The sequence below is a fragment of the Notolabrus celidotus genome, chromosome 2 (genome assembly GCF_009762535.1).
Source record: "Notolabrus celidotus isolate fNotCel1 chromosome 2, fNotCel1.pri, whole genome shotgun sequence".
Taxonomy (NCBI): Eukaryota; Metazoa; Chordata; class Actinopteri; order Labriformes; family Labridae; genus Notolabrus; species Notolabrus celidotus.
The window spans coordinates 25,876,380-25,896,414 of NC_048273.1; the positions used below are offsets into that span (position 1 = coordinate 25,876,380).

The 20,035-nt window shown below is 39.1% G+C and overlaps 1 long non-coding RNA gene across 3 annotated transcripts in view; it reads right to left on the reverse strand.

Annotated features, from left to right (window-relative positions):
- LOC117830256 overlaps nucleotides 1–20,035 on the reverse strand; it is a 233,975-nt gene that overhangs the window by 25,299 nt on the left and 188,641 nt on the right. Inside the window, exon 5 of one of the 3 annotated variants that reach the window (XR_004634750.1) lies at nucleotides 4,020–4,348. The exons of the other annotated variants lie outside the window; for them this stretch is intronic. This is a non-coding gene — a long non-coding RNA (uncharacterized LOC117830256). Of the gene's footprint in view, nucleotides 1–4,019; nucleotides 4,349–20,035 lie in introns of those variants that run through there. 3 annotated transcript variants of the gene reach the window in all.

Sequence of the window (20,035 nt, forward strand, 5' to 3'; positions counted from 1 at the left end):
AAGGGCCGTTTGGGAGTCCAAAGAGTCAATACTTGCTGAGTCAAATTATCTTGATCACTGAAAGAGCCTGAACTCCCATCACTAGGAGCATCTACGCTGAGCTGAGGAACCAAACTCTGCTTTTACATGTGAAGACAGATCGCCGACGACTTAAGCAAGAACAGACGGCCTTTGTAGATTTGAAGTAATCCTTGGATTTTTGTGGATATCTTCTGTGTGATTAATCTTTTACTGGACTTGGATTGTGGTGACCCTCGTTGTTGCAGTATGGAAGCACATATTTGCAAGAATACATTAAGAGACATGATTCTCAGAGTATGTAAAAAAAAAGGCATGACAACCATTGTCCTTTGTCCTTTGAGTAAACAGGAAAATGATTTTTCTACTGAGCCACTGTTAGAATTTAGTTGGTGATAAACATGATGACACAACAGCCAAAAGATCAGTTCTGCTGTTTTTTTCAAAGCTCTCTGTTAGCCTGGCCAACATTGGGAACAATCTTTGATTTGCAGCAGCTTTTGAAAGGACAGGGACAACTGACAGGTAAGAGAGGAAGAAACTGCAAGGAAGTGAACTTTTCTCCATCCATTTACTTGACCAGTGACTGTTGTTCATTCTCCCCCAATGACAAGAAATGTACCTCAGCCAGTGTGTCCGGCCCAGATTGAGGTCTCACTTTAAAGGAACATTTGAATGGGAAATTAAGCCAGACATTTAAAAAGTGCTATTTTTAAGATCTGGAGTATGAGAAGTTGAAGAGAAGGAGGGACCAAAGAGTTTGAGATCAAAGGAATAATTTATCTACAGAAAAGATGAAGGACAAAATGGGTGCGGGGACGAAGAGGAGACATGCAGAGAGTCTGAGCCAAGGATTTAGTTGCAGAAGAGTGTTAAATGGGCTACGATAGATAGATAGATAGATAGATAGATAGATAGATAGATAGATAGATAGATAGATAGATAGATAGATAGATAGATAGATAGATAGATAGATAGATAGATAGATAGATAGATAGATAGATAGATAGATAGATAGATAATCTTTCCTTATCTGTTGACTCAAAAATACTAGTTTGCTAACTTAAATATTTTGAGGTAATTGGTTTCCACAAAAAATTGAGTACTCTGAACTTATCTGAGTTTACAGTGTAGTAAAAGATTACTCAAGGGAGTCTAAAACGAGGCTGCAGCTGATTGTTGAACTGCGTAAACAGGAGGAACCATGGAACTGACTCTTTACTTCTGCAGGGCTTCTTGGGCATGGAAGTTTGATCATGTCCCTTGAGGATCTTGTAGGGAGTACTTAACGAATATACAGTTCAAAGGTTTTACTAGGAGCCATCGTCCCATGTTTGGCCAAAATGAGAGTCTGTGCACACTGCACAAATTCAGACATGTTCCTGGTGCGTGGTGGCCTCTGCTCCCTTGTCCTAGATTCTGTTTGTGATCTTCATGGACTGGACAAGGTGCAGCCAAGGGGAGGGGGATTTCTGGTTTGGGGGCCTCAAAATTTCATTTACGCTTTTTGCAGATGATGTATTTCTGTTAGTTTTCGCAGGAAGGGACCTCCAGCAGTCATTGGGAAGTTTTGCAGCTGAATGCTTTCCCAACAATAAACAGATGTGTGGCATTAAAAATATTAACCAACTTAAGGTGTCAATGCATCTTGGAGCATACCAGGGGTCAATAATTCAGATTTAGCCTTTCCTTTGTCATCTGTCTGCATTTTCCCTGATTCCTATTTTATCCCATTTCCAGACATTCATTCCAAAATATTTTGTATATGATTTATTTAATTTCAAGTCAGTCGTATATTTTTCCATAGTTTGAAATATTCAATTTTTTACGCCTTCTTTTAGAATTCAAAATGATGTTTTCACAGCTTTTTATTTGACTTTGTGTGAAACAAAGATTTAAATTAGGGTTGATTTTGGATTAACCCTTGTACCTAAATGGGTACCCCTGCTCTGAGCATAAAAATAAAAAAGCCATCAACTGAAAGCAGCCCTTAAAAGTTTCTCACATATTGCTGAAATTCTGAGTATATATTTGTCTTACTCCTAAATGTTGTCCAAGAGCTTTCATCCTCTTAAGTTGGCTCTTTAAAGTACTTTTTAATTCTTCTTTGACAGTTGTAGAAGTGTTCTACTATAAGGCACAAAACAGGACATTATTTAAAAAAGACTAATCATCAGAGCAAATAGGTGTGTTTTTAGTGTCTTGTAACTTGGTGTGAAATGAACCAGATATCAAAGAATAAAAGGGCACATTAAACCAACACCCATTTGACTTGATGCCAGCAGGCTGTTGTCCTTTTTACGGATGAAGGAGTGCTAATTAACACTCTTATTTCTGCTCTTAGAACAGTTTGGCTCAACATAAACAAAGCCCTTATCATAATACTCAGAGCTTTGTAAGGATAAGGAAACAAAGAGAACTTAGTTTGTGCTGGTGTTTGCAGGGCAAGGAGTGAGCCAGGAGAGAGTGGTGTATGAAGGATGGAGGATGGGCAGCAGGCTGACCTCAAAGCTCTGGACATTGTCAGTTGGAACAATGTGCAATGTCTCCTCTGCCGTTGTTGTGGATCACTGGCTGTGTCGGGGTCTGCACATTTACATCCCTGTTGTCTTTCTCCAGGGGAGCCATGTGTGGCGGTCGCTGACCAAGGTGCTGAACCGCCACAGGTGCATTGTGGGTCGTGTTTCCTGATGGTGAGCAGCTTTGTCCTCACTGTCAGTGTTTCTGGGTCATTGCTATCAGCTGTTGTGCTGTAGTTCAACCATTGGCTCATTCTTCTCCCCTGATACTCTCTTTTTAATCAGTCCTTGTGCAACATTTCATTGTAATTGGTTGAAAACACACAAAAATGATAATAATTTGGTTAACCATGTGAAGTTAGGCTTTTACCTAAATCAAGTTATATATGACATTTGACCTCAAACAAGAGTGAGACTTCAGGGTGAGAATCCTTTGTTCTTTTGAACATCCATCCCACCAGTTCTCCTACTCTTCTCTCACTCTGCCAACCTACACCTTTTTTCTACCTGCACTTGCTATGTTGTCACCTTACTTCAGCCAAAAATATGGATCGATAAAAGAATTGGAGCACAGGTCAACGTTCTAAGTTGTATCTTTGGTGAGAACAGTTCCATACAAGTAAGGGATGTTGTACAGTGGGAGGGTCGTTGGGCGAAATAATCACATTCATAAAATAATTGCATTATTATATTATAATAAACTTCACGACTGGTCAGCCTTTAACCCCCAAACTAAAGTTTTGTGCTCCCCATATAAATTGTGAGTAATAGTGTAAATATTCTCCATGTTGTTTACCTAAGCCAGCAGAAATTAAGATTTTTGCCACATTGTCAACAGGAAGTGAAATCATAATCATGTGAGTCATGTGCTTCTGCAACACTGTGGATATGAGTTATGATCATTTGATGTTAAGTTGAGATCTAGAGAGAATGAAATTGAGTTATCACATGCAAATTGGATAAATTGAATGTATGGACGCATCGCTGTTTGCAAATCTTAGACTGGAAAACAAACTCCTGTCATGGTTACTTTAAGTAGATGATGATTCAAAAACTCCTCCTTGACTCTCCTGAATCCAATTAGTGACTATTTCCTGCAATGTCATGAAATAAGGGAGCCTTTTCACTATTTCATAACATTATATATTTCTTTTATACTCCATTAGGACTACACATTCTTAAGACGTGTTTTTATTTTGGTGTTCATTTGTGAAGTGCCTTTGAGAGAACATGAAACTGCAATTTAGTATTTTTACTACCATTCTTCCGACACCATCAAATCATCTCATTTTAGAAAAGGACAATAATGTTTACTCCAAACTAAAGCGATCCCTCTGGATTGGTGCAGACATTTGGTCTTCATAACTTTGTAAATCCCTGAGTAGATACAGATTCAGCCAGCAAATGGTTTGCCAAACAAGCAACAGCTTTTGTTTGCTTTAAAAACCAAAGAACCCATCACTAATGAAGACTGATGTTCACTTAAACCAAATAACAGATGACAGTAATTTAATAACAGACTGTTTTTAAACACAAGCCAGAGCTGAAGGCTAATATTCACAACAATGCAAGCTGCCTTCAGAATATTCTCCCAACGTTATGAGAACATTTTCATATTTGACAACAAACCCCAGTGGAGGGAAAGCCGAGAGTCTCTCTGGTGGATCTCATTTTGAGTGGCACCTGCTGGCTTTCCAGAGAGAGTTCACACACACTCTGGAGGCAGTCATTTTTAGCCAATAACCTCAACTTCTTTATCTCACATGGGGGGGGTTCCTTGGAGTTCAAGAGGTGCTGATGGACCTCCATCTCTGGAGGAGAGAGACACAGCTGTTAATTACTAATGAACACACACAGGGATTTAGAACTCAAGGTCGGCTAAATGAGAGAAAGAAACACAAACAGGAAAGAAAAAAAGGATATCCCAGTGGATATATTAGCATGCAATTAAAGCAGACATAATGAAGGTAATATTATTGATTTAATTAAGATAAAGTGAAATTACATACGGCCTCTGAGCAGTGGTATGTAAGGACACAATTTGAGAGAATAACTTTTGCTGCCCTTGCTTTCTGCAGTAATGAAACTCAATAATTGATTAAAAACACATTTAACACAAGGAGAAGATTATGATTAAAAAACACTAAGTACTTGATTGCTTAGTGTAAGTGGGTCCCCTATGTTCACATGACTCAACGTAAACCAATTACAGGACTCTTTTAAAAGTCCAAATCATTCATAATGTGTTCACAAAGTATTCTCTGTGTATTAAACTGGCTGTTCACGTGCTTACTGACGTGACAGCTTCAATTTCGCCACGAAGTGTAAAGGGGCGACTGTGGATCGGTGGTAGAGTGGGTTTTCTTTCATTTGAAAGTTGGGGAGTTTGATCTAAGGTCCCTCAATCACATGAATCCTACACTGCTCCTGGCAACATGGTCAGCAGTGAGTGAATGGAATTGCTTAATACCAATGATCCTCTTTAATATCATCCTCTAGCATCAGTGTAAGAATCTAGTGTGAACAGGTAACTGTGACATGTAGTGTGGAAGCGCTTTGAGTAGTCAGTAGATTAGGAAAGTACAGAACACTATTGCAACCATCTATTTAACACTTGCTATAATTACATGTATCGTGATTTTGATGTTACTTATTTCATATAGTCAGAGTGCAGTAGTTTTAGTGAGGTTTTACCATGATTAAGACAATCAGTGTCTGATGTTACACTTCATTTTGTTTAAAATCAAACAAACTGCTCCATTTAAAAAAAAAAAATCCTGTTCAATTAAGGAATTAACCAGGATTGACACCTGTATACAAGTAGGATATACATTTCTATAGTTTCAGTTTTGACTGTCGCAATATATCAGTATTGATCATAACTGTAAAAAAAGAAAAAGAAAGATATATTGATGTTGTGCTAAAAATAAACATACAGTAATTCTAATTGGTTTGTAGTAGGGGGCAGTTGTGCCTCTCTACACTGGTTGTCACTTGCCATAAAATGGAAGACAGACGAAGAAGAAGCAACAACAGGATAAAAGTAGTATATAGTATGACTCTTCTGTTGGTGTAAGTGGCCAGAAACGCCCATTAAATTAAATGGTAATTAAAGGTTAAATGTTCCGGGTCGGAAGCGGGTACCCCGGAACTGCTCAGAGTTTAAAATGTACGGCGGCATCTCCGCGCAATCAGCTGATCGGAGGATCACAGCTGATAACAGCTGATCAGCAACGGAGCAGCAGCTGTGATCTGTGCGAGTGGCGTGTGTGCAGTCGGGGAGGCTTCGTAGTGGTCCGTGGTCGAGATGGTTCTCCAAGCTTAAATGTTTTGCACCCTTGGTAGGTGAAGCGAGGTACGTCTGTTTTTAAATGAAAGTTAATCTATTTTAATAAGAGAAACATTATGGTGTGTGATGATTTATGAATTGAAGTGTTCTTTTTTTGTTTGCTTTTAGTTTCACGGTGCGTACTGGAGAATAATAAATATATTGCACCTGTCGAACTCTACGTCTCATCATTTGCCAAGGGCTGTAATAGTTGGATCTGTTTTGCAGTATGCTGGGTCAAGCGTCGCTGTATTTCCGGTTTGGGAAAGCGGAAGAAAACAACATCCAAGTTGATAGTGAAACTGTTTCTTTAGCATCTCTTTATGATTTAAAAAGTTAAGAAGGGTTTTATATTGAGTGCAATAACTTTCACAGCACCTAAAAACTGAGTGCAGAATGTTTGCACTGTGCATTTTGGGAAACAATACTCGAGGAAGACTGGTCTGATGCATACTGACAAGTTTTCCAGAATCAACACGACACCCGGGATGTTTTGACATACCGCAGCTTTTGCTGTTGTTCACTTACTACTTACTACATACTGAATTTTGGCCAAATCTGTACGTACTGCTGGTATAGTAGGTGGTTTCGAAAACAGCCAATGACTCGATAACCATCTAGCTAGACTTTACCACAGTGTGGGACTTCTACTACAACTTTCTGTTGGAGGAGATGACAGATGAAAGCAAGGTACTCTACCTGAGTTTGTAGACAACGCATAATGTATAATCACATGCAGAAGAAAACTGCAAGTTTACCATTACTTAGAAGTTTCTGTCACAGGGCTGGTGACCCAGAGATAGAAGAAACAATGAACATCACTAGTAATGCATGATGGCATGTAAGTAAGTCAGCTGTGTATATTAATAACATTTATAAAGTAACATGTCATGATTTTTTGGGGGCCTTGATAATCCTGAGGTGAAAATCTGATATTATGTGAGCTTTAGTTTAGGTCTATTTTTTTTAACTACCATAAAACATTTGAAAAATTTGGATCAGTTTTTGTTGATTCATATATGCAGGACACAAAAAGAGATGATATCTAGCCTTGTTAGTGGTTTCATGATATTCAAATGATGTAAAAGTGGCTGTAATGGGCCAAGATTTCCCCTGATGCCTGACCTAAGACAGAGAAGAAGACAACAAGCCAGTGGACATTAACAGTGCAATCAACATTTTTTTTTGTTTAAGAATAAGATGGGATTTCTTATTCTCCTCAAGTAACTCAGTTAACTTATATAAGTAGCATTAAATATGTATGAGATGCACAGCAGATGCCCCCTTACATTTGCTTTACCCACATCAAGAAAGCATATTTAGTTAAATATACTCAGTTTATAGTTAATGCCAAGACAATCCAGACTGCAAACCGACATCACACAAATGAGGAAACCAGTCTTCACTTATACCCTTAGTGCATTTTGCTGAATCAGCATGAGTGTCAGCATACTTGTTATTTGTCTACAGTAACACTCCATTTACCCTCTAATTTTAATCTGCAGGATTATCAGGATGTAAAACAACAGTGTGGTGATGAGCTCTTAATCCTACACAGGGGGCGGCAGTAGTTTAGTCTGGAGGGACTTGGCCAAGGGAAGTGGTGGGTTGGTAGTGCAAGTCTGAGGAAGGATCTAGTTTTGAAAATGGAAGAGGTGCCAGTTCAATTCCTGATGTGCCCTTGACCAAGGCACTGCATCCTCAACTGCTCAGGGTGCTTTACTATGTGCAGCCCCCTCACTCTGACATCTCTCCATTAGCACATGTCCAAAGGGTGCTGTTTGGGCATGTGTGTATTTTCTCTGTGTGTATATCTTCTTCTTCTTCTGTTGCACAAAAAGTTCAAACATTTTTTGACTGATACTGATATTCAACCACATCATCATATGAGTATGTTGTAGTTTAAATTACAATAATCGTTTTCAAATTGTATTTTAAGAAAAAAATAAAACCAGGTTCAGTACTGGTTGTGGTCATTACTGACATTCAACACTAATACTGGTTGGTTGTGGAGTCGAGTGTTTATCGGGACTTCTGCATGGCTTGTTTTGCTCACTTATTGTGTAGGCTGATATTACAAATTACTTTTTGGGATTCAAAGTGACTCAAAAGAAAAATGCTGAAATCATTGCATCATAAAAGTATTGGATATATACAAATGTGGACATATGGTGGACAGCAGAAGTGGGAGTTATAATGATGATGGTGATGAATACAGATATCTGACCTTTTGACTCATTCACTAGGTGTCTAAATCATCATCAAGCTAGCTCTAATTTATCTCATCCTCTTTATTGGATATAACATATTCCTTACTGTGCTTTTGGTGCTCGAGGAGATGAAAGAGACTTTATAACAAGTCGAGAATTACTGAAAAAAGACACTTCTGATGTCGGTTTGATCTCTCACGGCCTTGCCTGTGGAGTGCTTACATCTGATCTATGCACATTACTGAGGGGGGATGTAAATTGGGGAACAGTGGGCTATAAAGTCCATGTGCATCCCTGCAGTCTTCACATGACCAGTGATCCACTGAAGCACGTGGGATATTAGTATTCAAATTGAACCTTTTATAGCACTGCTGGGGGAAACTTATAGCCTGTGCGGAGAGACAACTGTTTCAAGGATTTTCCAAAGGACTCCGTCTTGTTTCTTCTCACTGAACAAGGCAACTATTTCCATGTTTTGAGAGTTTCTGTGCAGGCTTTGCTTTTGAATCACCTCAAATTAATTTCCTGCTGACTTGTTTTCATTAGTTTTCCAGGATCGCGTAATTTGATAGATTTAAATTCTTTCATACACCCAGAGGGAGGGAAAAAACAGCCTCATTAGAGTGACAGATATACTGCAAATACTAGAGCAGCTGATAAAGGGCTTGCAGAAAGAAATTTAATTACCTCAAAAAAATTGGCAAAACAGCAACCACACTCCCAGGATACAGATCACAATGCCCTTATTTCTTAAACAGCAACACAATGCAGTCACATTTGCAAGAGTTATAGACTGAGTGGATGAAAATAATTAATAAAAATGGGACAATAAGAATGTCCTCTGACTGTTTTGTGTGCAGCCTTGTTAAAGTTATGAGTCTGGATGGTGAAGTGGTAAAAGGTCCAGGTGCTAATGAGCGATGATGAAAAACACAATCTAAGGGGTGTTATCTGCCTTCCATTTGATTTGCTCTCATTATTCTGCGACGATCGTTCTCATCAGCAGGGATGATCTGTAATCTCCCTGTCCAGATGAAGCCTTTCATGGGTGTCTGCTGTATTACTTCTACTCTGTGATGGAACTCTCAGGCTTTTCCTCCTCATGCATGTTGGCTCACTTCATTACAATCCTGGCTGTGACATTAATAAGTGACAGATGACATAGACACGATGTGGCCAAGATCTGCACCATCCATGTACAAGAATATGATCATTAAACCAAATTTGCTTGTCTGTTCACCGTTTTATGTCTTCGTCTATGAATCAGAACCCACTGAGTCTGAGTCAGACTAATGAACATTTGGACCATACAGTCCTCTCGTTTCCTTCAAGTTAAGGCTCATTTATGCTTAATGTCCAATATGCATATTCATATGCATACAGACGGAGCCTGTACTCTGTGCTCATGTCATATTTCTGCATGCTTCTAGAAGCTTATGGATACAGACCTAATGTTGCAGCACCTCTGGGAATCGTGAGGGCAGTGTGGGGTGTAGCCAACAGTTCAAACCATAAGAATAAAACACAAAGAAGAAGAATACTTTGGAGTATGGGGGAACAGATTTGATGAGGACAGTTTTTTGTGAGTTTGTTAGAAACTATAAAAAAATATTTTATGTCCCATGGACACAGGAACAGTCGACTACAAAAGAACAGATAGGCAGAGATCAGACAAGAACTGAATATCAGGGACAGCAGCTATTAAGACTATGAGGTTTGGTAAGACCAGTTTGTGTGAGCATCATCTGGTCGGTGTAACTTTTAACATCCATTCCAATGTGAAGGATGCATTGGAGTATGTGGATAGAGGCAGGTATTTATGTACATGAGTAAAGGAAGCATACATGAGCTTTTAGAGTGACTGTCATTTTTAAAGGGAATTCTAAGTAATGTAAAATATGAATTCCTTCAAAAATACTTATTTTCTGTGAGCCTCAAAGTTTGACCTTCCTCCGCCTTTGAAGCTTGCTTTTTTGTAGAGGACTACAGATTTGTCAGCTTGGATTAACACATGCCAATGGCCACTTATAGCCAAAGCACAAATAATTAACCCTGGTAAAGAAAATAACACTGTAAAGTGTTTTTTTGAGGGATGCATTAAAGCCTTTCCCTTTTGATTCTTTGCCTCCCTTTGTCAGCTCCTCATTGCACACCCACAGGGCTACAAAACATGGACTGTAAAATGCTGACACAGTCTCAGTGACATCAACCATTGGTTTCTGAAGAGGAGTTTGAAAACCAAAGAGGGCTTTTGCCATATTGGAAATGCTGACTCAACCTAACTTTTGGTTGACCTAAAAAAGGCACAGCCTCCTCTTGCCTCACACAACTACGACAGTCTTGTAAGTCAGTCGTCAGCCACGCCCACAAAAAAGTTCACCCCTTAGACAGTGTGTATGAATTTAAATTTACGAATGGAGAGGTTGGCTTTTCAGTGCAAAACCATATTTTTTTGGTACCAGGCTGTAAACATGTTTATTTCTGCTGTAAAATGGACATTTAAATATGAGTGCCAATAGGCATCCTTTACTTTAGGAGCCAATCTTAAGTGGACACTACAGGAACTGCTCTTGGTGCAATTTGCAGTAGTTTCCTTTTTCAACAACTGAGGTCATTGCTTGGGGAGAAACTGATACTCAAATGTACCAATGCAACAATATATTTCTTCACAGTATGATGAAAATGAATATAGTGTTGTTTATAGTAAAATTCTTGATTAGCATCTGGAATCTGACCCACACTGAAACTGCCAAACACTGCTCCAAATGTGAGTAAATCTCCATAGGGCCCCATGGTAAATGTTGAATTTCAGCAGGGTAAAATGTTTACAGGCTGGTGGAAAAATAATTATGGATTCTTTATTACTAATTTGTTATTCCTGATAACTAAAAAGGAAGATACATGTCATATACCTCACCTTTTTAGAGTTATATTTTGGGGCATTTTGGCTTTATTGATAGGATAGCTGTAAATAGACAGGAAATGTGGGGAGTAGAGAGTGGGGGAAGACATGCAGCAAATGGTCGCAGCCGGGAGAAATGGCGACCTCTGCAACGAGGACTATAGCCTCTGTATATAGGGCGCTTAGACCGCTAGGCCACCAGCACCCCTATACCTCACCTTTTTAAATTAAATTTCAGATTATTGCTATGTATATTTAGGAGTACTGTTAGTGACTCTGCTAATTCAGTCACTGAAGTCAAACTCAGCTGTGTCTGTTAAGTTGGTGTATTTTGGAGATCTCTTATGTGTTTGTTTGACAAATATTAGCTTGCTGTACAGTTCATACCCCAAGAGACCATCAATACGTTTGAACTCCAGCTCTTTGTATCAAAATATATCATCTATTAGCGCTTATGAGCAGGTATCATTTCTGCACTCACTGTCAAGTATTGATTAATTATTGGTGTCATATGCAGGGACTCTGTGTTGCAGTGTGCCTCTCCTTGCATAGAACATTGTGGGCTGTTGTAATGAGCAGATGGGTTGTTTGAAGTAACCCTGTCAGCTTGCAGAGTCTACTTTGTCCCACAAGCGCTCTAACATCTTAATTTGATAAATAAACAGCTTTTGTCAGCTACCACCATGAACAGAATCTCATTTAGTTATGAAACACAGTGGTTCTTTGTATTACTTGAGGGCTCAGACTGTGCTGCTTTGATAACTTGTTTGCTAACCTCTCTCCGGCGCCATCTTTCTTTCCAAATATTGTAATTTCTGGCTTTAGAAAATCCTCATTGCTAGCTAAATGCAATATTTATGGCTTTTAAGCATCAGTGGAGAAACAATATAGTGATGTCAGAGTTGCAACATCCATTTTTTACACTGTCTGTGGAGAAAAACTCAAACTTTAGTCTTCTTCAAAAATCAAAAAGGTACTAACATGATATTAAGAATACATACAATCTACATTTGAAACAGAATAACTTTGCTTCTCTTTGAAACTGGAATGTCAGTCATGCCGTTCAAACACTCTGACAACAGAAAAGCATATTAAAAATCTGTTTCCCCTCAGAAAGAAAGAGGCTTTTGTGTGTTGCAAATTGATAGTTTGACTTCCAGACTGCTTTGATTCATTCTCAGTCTTCTCTTTCACAGTGTTCTCTCTTTTCTGTTGGGGGATGATGTGGAGATTATGTGAAAGCTGTCACATGGAATCAGGGCAGTCACCAGCGAGCCTGCTGTTTGTAGCTGTGACTGTGTTGTGGTGACACATACTGTACCGAGCCTATCTCACGCTGATCAGAGTTGGCACTTTTTTCATGATCACAATGTATAGCAATTTAACAGGGGGAAATATGCAGCTGGGGGAAGTATGTTTTGTATGTGATGAATGTTACGCAGCAGTCTGTAATCATCAGCAAAACCTTGAATTTCAAACACAGTGGTGGGTGATCACTATACAGCCAAACAGCATCACACAGAGGCCCCTGACTCTTATGAATGAGCAGCCTTTTTCACAAATTGGACCTTGACAGTGTGCAAAAAAATGTAGCTCCAATAGATGAGTTTTTGTCTAGAAGAGGACTTAAATACTTTTTCGCTCTGGTTTAAAGTAAGACCTTTCTCAAAGTGAAAAATAAACTGCGTCCAACTGCTCAATTTATTTATCCCAGCAGAAAATAATGTTTGTCTCCTGAAAGAGTTCAACAGGAACAAGGACCTTTTACTCTAAAAAATCAACACAGCACAGCAATAAAACACCTTGGAAAAACTTATGAATGCAGCTACATCACACAGGGTTAATACCACTTTTGAAGGGAGCATGAATGTCATAAAACATTTACACTATACAAGTAACAAAGGACTGTTTTAATCCTGATACAGGCAGGGGAAGGACTATTGGGAAAGCAGAGGTGCTGAGATCACACACTGAGCAGAGTTGTGTTTGTGGTTATGACCAGTAAGTAAATAGGACAAAAATAGGGCCAAACACGAGTGCAACCACGCGATCATTTCAATTATAACATGTGTTGACGGTGCCAAATTTTGGGGCCAAAAATTAGTCGGATTACATATTTTCTTCAATAGTCTAACTTTATTACCATTACCATTAACAGTGTACACAATCATTATATCCTATACAGTATTCTTTCTCTCTCTCTCTCTCTGTCTCTAAACACATCGGCTTTGTTTTATTTCTTTTTCTGTATGTTTTCTTTGTCAAGCACTTTGTGACTTATGTCTGCGAAAAGTACTATACAAATAAAATGTCCTTCCTTCCTTCCTTCCTTCCTTCCTTCCTTCCTTCCTTCCTTCCTTCCTTCCTTCCTTCCTTCCTTCCTTCCTTCCTTCCTTCCTTCCTTCCTTCCTTCCTTCCTTCCTTCCTTCCTTCCTTCCTTCCTTACCTCCTTACTTCCTTACTGACTTACTTACATGAATCAGTAATGCTCAGCATTACTTTTTTCATTAAATCCTATACTTGAAAGTTAATTTGAAGAATGATTATGAAAATCTTTGTCCTACATTCATTTTGGTTTTCTTTGACATCGCCATTTCCATGCTACCTGTCACACCGACGATGTATCTTTATCATGCAGTGCCGCCCATGGAGAGGAGGGAATATTTTGTAAAGTGCCCAAACTTCTCGCCACTATGAGGCACCAGTGTGCCACTGAGTGACTGAGAACAACGTTATAGTTAATTTTTTATATGTTTGTGAGGTTAATTGTTGTTTACATTTGCATCAGTTTTGTCCTTCTTTTGATCGAAACTTTTTATGGTACATAGTCCTGATTTTTTTTCCTCTCATTGGTGATCAAATTTGAAAACAATATCCTGGGAGTATTTATGTTCCTCAAAGATGTTCTTAGAGGGAGAAAGACATTGGCTGATAAGAAACTCTGAAGGAAAGGTAAATCAAAGCGTCCCTCCCTAAAAATGACCCTCAGTAAATGGTACCACAGCATGAGCCCTGATTCAGTTGAACACAAAATCAATTGAGTCAGGCAACAAATAACTCTTCCCCCCTCTGATTAACCTTACAAGTGAAAGTCTGACAAACTTTTCTTCCCAGACGGCTCACAGATCATATATGCCTGTCAGGACCCATCACAACAAACACTTCTATTGGGAGAGGTTTCACTTGATAAATGAGTAATAAATCTCATGTATCATTGCTGATAATACATGAGGGAGACTTGCACAGTCAGGCTGCCACATGGTGCAGACAGCGCTTTGCAATTAAATTCTCATACCGTGGTGCTGAGTCAACAATCATGACCGGAGTCATCCATCCAGTAATAAGCCCTGGGTGCATAACAAATAAGTCCACATTAAACAGAGAGTGTTGTGTTTGACACTTGAAGGAGTGGCTCACTGTTTCTCAGGACTAATTGTGTCTCATTAGTATGAAAAACATGACGTGATGCAGTTTATGCAGCAAGGCAGGGAAGCGCGGCAGAACTGTTCGTTCATGGTAAATGCATTTTTCTTCTCCTCTTATCATTTCTTTACAGTACAAGAAATTATTCATCAATTCTTGGAGGTTTTTTTTTTATATATAAAGCTAAAAATATCCACAGTTTATTTAGAAATAAAGTCAGAAGTTACAGTTGTGCCTATCAGACACTCAACAGATCTTATCAGAATCTTATACCTACTGACATTGAGACAACTTCATGTCACAGACAGTAAGACATTATAAAGACTGGGTATCTTGCACAGTAACAATTTGTAAAATCTAAAGCTGAATCATTCCTGGAGGACCAATTTATGAAAAGAAGCTGAACAATGGAGCAGAAACAAACGCAGAAGAGATGATCAGGTGCAGTGGTGTGCATTGTTGTATCAGCCAGGTTAAGGACAGATAGTTAGATTTTTCCTGCCTCCCTTAAACTCTGAACTTACACTGGTTCACTAGCATTGACTGTACATTAAATGTGTCCTTATGTTTATCTACAGCAGTTCTTTGAGTCTGCTCCATGGAGATTGAGATTACAGCCCTCATAGTGCCAGTTTAAGGTTTGATATTTACACCCCTGTAGCGTCTCACCTTTGCTATGTAATCACACACAGGTACACTGATAGTATGCCCATTCAGGGTTAGTGAGAGTTTAAAAAATCTCTCACTCTTGGACATTATGACCAAAACCAAGTTTTCCCACCTCTGTGCCAGCATCAGTGGTAGTAACAGAGGTGTTGGATGTGTACACATGTCCAACTGTTGCCCCATGCAACAATCACATGCTGGGACAATAAATGAAATAGACTGACTTAGAACGGCTTGGTCCGAGTTTAAAACTAACAGCAAACCATTGATATGACAAGACTGAGTCTTGTATGATCACAAACACTGTAAATATGTAACGTTTGAATGTTTAAGCTTCTGTTTATATTGACTTCATGATCCTTTAGAGAGAGTTAATATCATTACCAATCAGTGGGATATGAAAAGAAAGAAGCGATCAGACACAGAACCAAGGACATGAAGAACTGGTCCAGAGGCCTCTGCCTTTCTGCAGAGCTGTTCAGCTACTGGATATCCCCTCACTCCAGGCTTGTGATTTGCTTCTGAGCCTGACCTTTGACCTCCCTGTGGATATTCTTGTGCTTGTTCTTTCTCTTGTTGTGAGGATCAACACAATGTCAAACCGAAAATACTGGAAAAAAAATCCTTCAGCCAACACAGGGAGTGTAGCTGGGGTTCATAGGCTTTTGGAAAAGATATGTTACGTTATCAAATGTGACAAGAGGCAAGGAAGGAAAGAAGAGGACAAACTAGGACAGAGAAGGACAGGAGCAGTGGCCAATCAGGAGACACAGTCCAGTATCTTCAGGATTTATGACTCTGAAGCACAGCGTGTCCATCAATTGCCTTTAGATTTCAAATAGTAGAGAAAAGGTGTGATTGTTGGAGTTGGTGGATGGGGGTGTTGCGGGTACACTCAAGAGTGGAGTTTGCATCCTGTCAGCTTTACAATTGAAAGTCTGATTTATGGTTGACACAAGAGGTTAACAGCAGCCTGGCTGGAGAAACCTTTAGAGCTGGGTTTGATTTATAATGGGTGATGAGATTTGTTGGGAATGAGTTGCTGCCAGTGGCTAAGGAGTTCTCGTAAAGTGATCTTGTAAATAAGCAAAAGCAATATAGAGTAGGGGGGGGGTTGGGACAAAATGTTGATACAGCAATATATCGCCTTCCTGATTCATGGAATGCAATCATTGTATGACCTGTACCAGATATAGATGTTTGAATCACCCAAAAATACGGTGTACTAAACAGATTTCCATTCGTAGTTGAGTCATGTCACCACTTGATGACTGCATACACCACCGCTAATGACATATTCTGCACTTTGGGAATATTTTGTATTCCTGTCTTTCAATTTATCAGTTATTGCAGAATTAAGTGAGTACAATTTACTTTTAAAGTGCTCTTCATGGACAAAACATCACAAATTGCTTTATGTAGACTAAACATACAGACATTTTTAGAAACAAGTGGTAAAACAGTCACAAGAGCCCCAGATATAAGCATGTGATGATTAAGGGATAATGTATGGTCAGCAGTTATTGTCCACCCTGAGGAGGTTTTAGTTCCCATAACTACCTGCTAATCATACATTATCACCATAAGCAGAGTGACCGCGGGGGCATAAGGTGTGGCCGCCCAAGGGCCCATGTTCAGCAGGGGCTGAGCTACTTCTTTGACAGGACAGGAACAGCCGATATCTGTCCTTGTCCACAGTTGGTGTAATAACTGAAAAACATTCACACACATATCTATTTTCAATTTAAAGCAACCTCCCGTTGTCGTTCAGTTAATAATCCTCAGAATACCATATACACCCTAACAAACCTGAAAACGCATATGGCATGACCATTCAAGATTAGTTATCTTATGTTTAAAGATGGACCCATGAAATGCTTTAAGCTTAGACATGCAAACCACAACCATGCTCAACGTATGCCCACGTAAAGGTTCACTGCTAAATAATTCAAACATTTGCAGAAAAATAAATAATTGCCTTGGATGCTAAAAATGGACTGCACTTTTTTTTTTTTTTTTTTTTTACATCTCACCACTGTAGGTAGCCCAAGTTCCATGAGCTATATCATTCAGTGATGATTATAATTGAATCCTATGTTAAGACTGTAGTTGTAATGTGCTTTCAGGTGTCTATTGGGGATGTTAACAATTAATCGAGTATCGATTCTTAGGGTTATATGATTAGGGTTAGGGTTATGATTAAGGTTAGGGCTATGATTAGGGTAAGGGTAATAAATAGGGTTAGAGTTATGAATAGGCTTAGGCTTATGATTAGGGTTAGGGTTATGATTAGGGTTAGGGTTATGATTAGGGTTAGGGTTGTGATTAGGGTTAGGGTTATGATTAGGGTTAGGGTTGTGATTAGGGTTAGGGTTATGATTGGGGTTAGGGTTATGATTAGGGTTAGGGTTGTGATTAGGGTTAGGGTTATGATTAGGGTTAGGGTTATGATTAGGGTTAGGGTTATGATTAGGGTTAGGGTTATGATTGGGGCAGGTTATGATTAGGGTTAGGGTTATGATTAGGGTTAGGGTTATGATTAGGGTTAGGGTTATGATTAGGGTTAGGGTTATGATTGGGGCAGGTTATGATTAGGGTTAGGGTTATGATTGGGGCAGGTTATGATTAGGGTTAGGGTTATGATTAGGGTTAGGGTTATGATTAGGGTTAGGGTTATGATTAGGGTTAGGGTTGTGATTAGGGTTAGGGTTATGATTGGGGTTAGGGTTATGATTAGGGTTAGGGTTGTGATTAGGGTTAGGGTTATGATTAGGGTTAGGGTTATGATTAGGGTTAGGGTTATGATTGGGGCAGGTTATGATTAGGGTTAGGGTTATGATTAGGGTTAGGGTTATGATTGGGGCAGGTTATGATTAGGGTTAGGGTTATGATTAGGGTTAGGGTTATGATTAGGGTTAGGGTTATGATTGGGGCAGGTTATGATTAGGGTTAGGGCTATGATTAGGGTAAGGGTAATAAATAGGGTTAGAGTTATGAATAGGTTTAGGCTTATGATTAGGGTTAGGGTTATGATTATGATTAGGGGTCACTGCTTGTGATTTTGACCTGTTAACATTATAACATAATCATCGTAATAACTCAACATCTGTTTTTTAATACTGAACTCATCATCATTTGGTTATATTGTGTTAACTGTGTATTAAAAGAAAATACTTAAAGACATTTTAAATCCCTAGATCTTCAAGATATTAATGTAATATACTATATTTACAAGAAAGTCACTCATCTGTTTTGGCAGCAGCCTCTTCAAAGAGAATAGTAATTGTGGACTTGTACCTTGAGAAATTAAATATACAGTCATAGACATAGTGACACTTAGCAGTATGTATTAAGATATGAGAAAACGAAAGACTCCAAACAGACCCCACTGCACGGTGTGCAAAAGGTGGTCTCTCTGTATTTAGAAGACTTTCTGACAAACAGGTATCTATCTTTTCACGCATTGCCCATTTAGCTTGTAAAACATGAAAAAGTTCCATATTAGGTTTAATAACATAGCTTTTGTGATTTCTGTGGTTTGAGGGCTCATTAAATGTGCAAGAGCAGTACTTAACCAAAGGGTTACCACATCAGTACATCTCTGCACACTGTGTTTTAATAAGGTCAAACAGAGGTAAGAAAAATATTAAAATAACAAAACATATTAATTATAATCATTGTCACCACTAACAGTCCGACTGCAAGGCCATAGTTTAAATATTAATATGAGGAACAGAGCATCACATCCATCCTCCACTGGTCTTTGCAAGGCAAATATTTCTACAAGCTCTTATCCTTGAAGGAGATAATACAGTTATGGTCGCACATTCTTCAGACTGGCCAGAGCATTTCATGCACACTAATGCAGTTTATTTTGAAAGGAAATATCTGCAGCTTCGCCTCAGTGCTTCCCAGTCTCTCTGCCTGTCACGCACTACTCTTCCACTTTCTCTCCTCGTCTTCTTCCTCCCTGCTCAATCTTACACATTACACTCACTACTTTATCTCCCTCGCCCTTCTCTCTCCCTCCATGTATCAGTTTCCAAAGGCTAATGCACTGAAGCAGATAATTATACACACTCCCACCCCACTTCCATACTAGATTCTCAGAAAACATCCCTCCATGTGCGCAACATGAACCTGCATAGATGCAAAAGAAGAGAAGACAGAATCACAGATTCAGCGTACGGTGATAAATGAGGACACATATGCGGCAAACAAGCTGTTGTTGTGACATTGCTGGGGGCATTTCACCCCATTTCTAAAATAGATCCTTGTTGTTCGTGTTTTCCCATCAAATCACATCCGCACGATGCTGTGCAAGTTAAAAGCTTCGGACATCATTTTAAAATCCCAGCATTGCAAAGACAGTAGAGACTGTGGGGTTGAAGCTTTTGTAGAGAAGTTGGAGGCGATGATAACATTTCCTTTGACAGCAGCAGAACTTGCATTCATATTTTAATGTTTAACAGCAAATCCGAACCAAATAAAGGTCAGGGAGGTAAAACAATGGTTAGATGAAAGCCTTTTCTATATTCACAGCCGTGTTCTGCAAGCTTTCCCAAACTCTAATTATCCAAAAACAGTGTCCATAAATAGGAAATGTGAATACCATCATCTTGTCTCCTGCTTGTCTTTGCAGGGGCATAAATTGGTAATATTGTCCTTTTTTTTCTCATTGCCTTCTGGCTTTCCTAATTAAGGAAATTTAGTCATCGGTTCTGCACCAATTTCATATTTTGTGGGTTATTTGAGTTCATGCAGTATTTCAAAAATAAAAGTGAATCCAAGGTTCGGGTGACCTTTTTTCCTGGAATGTTGGTGTGTGCTGTGTTTATCTAAAAATGAATGTGACATTGCGCTACAGGTGATTGTGCATGCACGTAATTGTCACATTAATTTGTGAGCCTTTTAGTCAAGAGATGAGTCACAGGTGTGTACAGCCTGAGGGCGTTTACATGATACAGTG